Source organism: Arachis stenosperma, chromosome 6 (genome assembly GCF_014773155.1).
Source record: "Arachis stenosperma cultivar V10309 chromosome 6, arast.V10309.gnm1.PFL2, whole genome shotgun sequence".
Classification (NCBI taxonomy): domain Eukaryota; kingdom Viridiplantae; phylum Streptophyta; class Magnoliopsida; order Fabales; family Fabaceae; genus Arachis; species Arachis stenosperma.
Window position 1 is genome coordinate 107,985,503 of NC_080382.1, and position 2,659 is coordinate 107,988,161.

General features: G+C 39.8%; 1 non-coding gene across 1 annotated transcript; it reads right to left on the reverse strand.

Moving 5' to 3' along the window:
* Positions 1-631: 631 nt before the first annotated feature.
* LOC130938596 (small nucleolar RNA R71) lies at positions 632-739 on the reverse strand. The gene has a single exon (XR_009069755.1). It is a non-coding gene; the product is annotated as a small nucleolar RNA R71 (small nucleolar RNA).
* Positions 740-2,659: the final 1,920 nt, after the last annotated feature.

Here is a 2,659-nt window from a genome sequence, read left to right on the forward strand (position 1 = left end):
TCCTTATCCCCTTTATTCTTCTACTAATAATAAGGATCCTTTTTACTGTGACATAGAGGATTCCTCTTCCTTTTCTTTTTCTTTTCTCTCTCATATGAGCAGGAACAAGGAAAAAGGCACTCTTGTTGAAATTGATCATGACCCTGAAAGGACTCTGAAGAGGAAACTAAGAGAAGCTAAATTACAACAATGCAGAGGCAACCTTTCTGAAATTTTCGAACAAGAGAAGGAGATGGCAGCCGAACCCAACAATAATAATGCAAGGAGGATGCTTGGTGATTTTACTAAACCCACATCCAAGTTTGATGGAAGAAGCATCTCAATTCCTGCCATTGGAGCAAACAATTTTGAGCTGAAACCTCAATTAGTTGCTCTAATGCAACAGAACTACAAGTTTCATGGACTTCCATCTGAAGATCCTTACCGATTTTTAACTGAGTTCTTGCAGATTTGTGAGACTGTTAAGACGAATGGAGTAGATTCTAAAGTCTACAGGCTCATGCTTTTCCCTTTTGTTGCAAGAGACAGAGCTAGATCATGGTTTGACTCACAACCTAAAGATAGCCTGGACTCCTGGGATAAGTTGGTCACAGCCTTCTTGGATAAATTCTTTCCTCCTTAAAAGCTGAGCAAACTTAGAATGGATGTTCAGACCTTCAAGTAAAAAGATGGTGAATCCCTCTATGAAGCTTGGGAAAGATACAAGCAGATGACCAAAAAGTGTCCTTCTGACATGTTTTCAGAGTGGACCATATTAGATATATTCTATTATGGTCTATCTAAATTTTCCAAAATGTCATTGGACCATTCTGCAGGTAGATCCATTCACCTAAAGAAAAAGCCTGCAGAAGCTCAAGAACTTATTGACATGGTTGCAAATAACCAATTCATGTACACTTCTGAGAGGAATTTCGTGAATAATGGGACACCTCAGAGGAAGGGAGTTCTTGAAATTGATGCTCTGAATGCCATATTGGCTCAGAAAAAAGTGTTGACTCAGCAAGTCAACATGATTTCTCAAAGTATGAATGGATGGCAAAATGCATCCAACAGTACTAAAGAGGCATCTTCTGAAGAAGAAGCTTATGATCCTGAAAACCCTGCAATAGCAGAGGTAAATTACATGGGTGAACCTTATGGAAACACCTATAATTCATCATGGAGAAATCATCCGAATTTCTCATGGAAGGATCAACAAAAGCCTCATCAAGGCTTTAATAATGGTGGAAGAAATAGGCTCTGCAATATCAAGCCTTATCCATCATCTTCTCAGCAACAGACAGAGAATTATGAATAAAATACCTCTAACTTAGCAAACTTAGTATCTAATCTGTCTAAGGCCACTTTAAGTTTCATGAATGAAACAAGGTCCTCCATCAGAAATCTAGAGGCACAAGTAGGCCAGCTGAGTAAGAAAATCACTGAAACCCCTCATAGTACTCTCCTAAGCAATACAAAAGAGAATCCAAAGAGAGAGTGCAAGGCCATTGATATAGTCAATATGGCCGAATGCAGAGAGAGAGGAAAGGACAAAAATCCTAGTGAGGAAGACCTCCTGGGACGTCCTCTGAGCAGGAAGGAGTTCCCTATTGAGGATCCAAAGGAATCTAAGGCTCATATAGAGACCATAGAGATTCCATTAAATCTCTTTCTGCCATTCTTGAGCTCTGAAGATTATTCTTCCTCTGAAGAGGATGAAGATGTAACTGGAGAGCAAGTTGCTCAATATCTAGGAGCCATCATGAAGCTGAATGCCAAGTTATTTGGTAATGAGACTTGGGAAGGTGAATCTCCCTTGCTCATTAGTGAACTTGATACATGGGTTCAGCAAACTTTACCTCAAAAGAAACAAGATCCTGGGAAATTCTTAATACCCTGTACCATAGGCACCATGACCTTTGAAAAAGCTCTGTGTGACCTATGGTCAGCCATAAATCTTATGCCACTCTCTGTAATGGAGAAGCTGGGGATCATTGAGGTACAGCCTGCCTTATTCTCATTACAATTGGCAGAAAAGTCAGTAAGACAAACTTATGGATTAGTAGAGGACGTGTTGGTAAAGGTTAAAGGCCTTTACATTCCTGCTGATTTCATAATCTTAGACACTAGGAAGGAGGAGGATGAATGCATCATCCTTGGAAGACCTTTCCTAGCCACAGCAGAAGCTGTGATAGATGTTAACAGAGGATAATTAGTCCTTCAATTGAATGGGGACTATCTTGTGTTTAAGACACACGGCTATCCTTCTGTAACAAGGGAGAGTAAGAATGCAGAGCTTCTCTCAGTATAGAGTCAAACAGAGCCCCCTGATGAGCGGATAATTTATACGCTTTTTGGCATTGTTTTTACATAGTTTTTAATAAGTTTAAGCTACTTTTAGGGATGTTTTCATTAGTTTTTATGCTAAATTCACATTTCTGGACTTTACTATGAGTTTGTGTGTTTTTCTGTGATTTCAGGTAAATTCTGACTGAAATTGAGGGATTTGAGCAAAACTCTGAAAAAGGCTGACAAAAGGACTGCTGATGCTGTTGGATTCTGACCTCCCTGCACTCGAAATGGATTTTCTGGAGCTACAGACCTCCAATTGGCACGCTCTCAACGGCGTTGGAAAGTAGACATCCAGGGCTTTCCAGCAATATATAATAGTCCATACTTT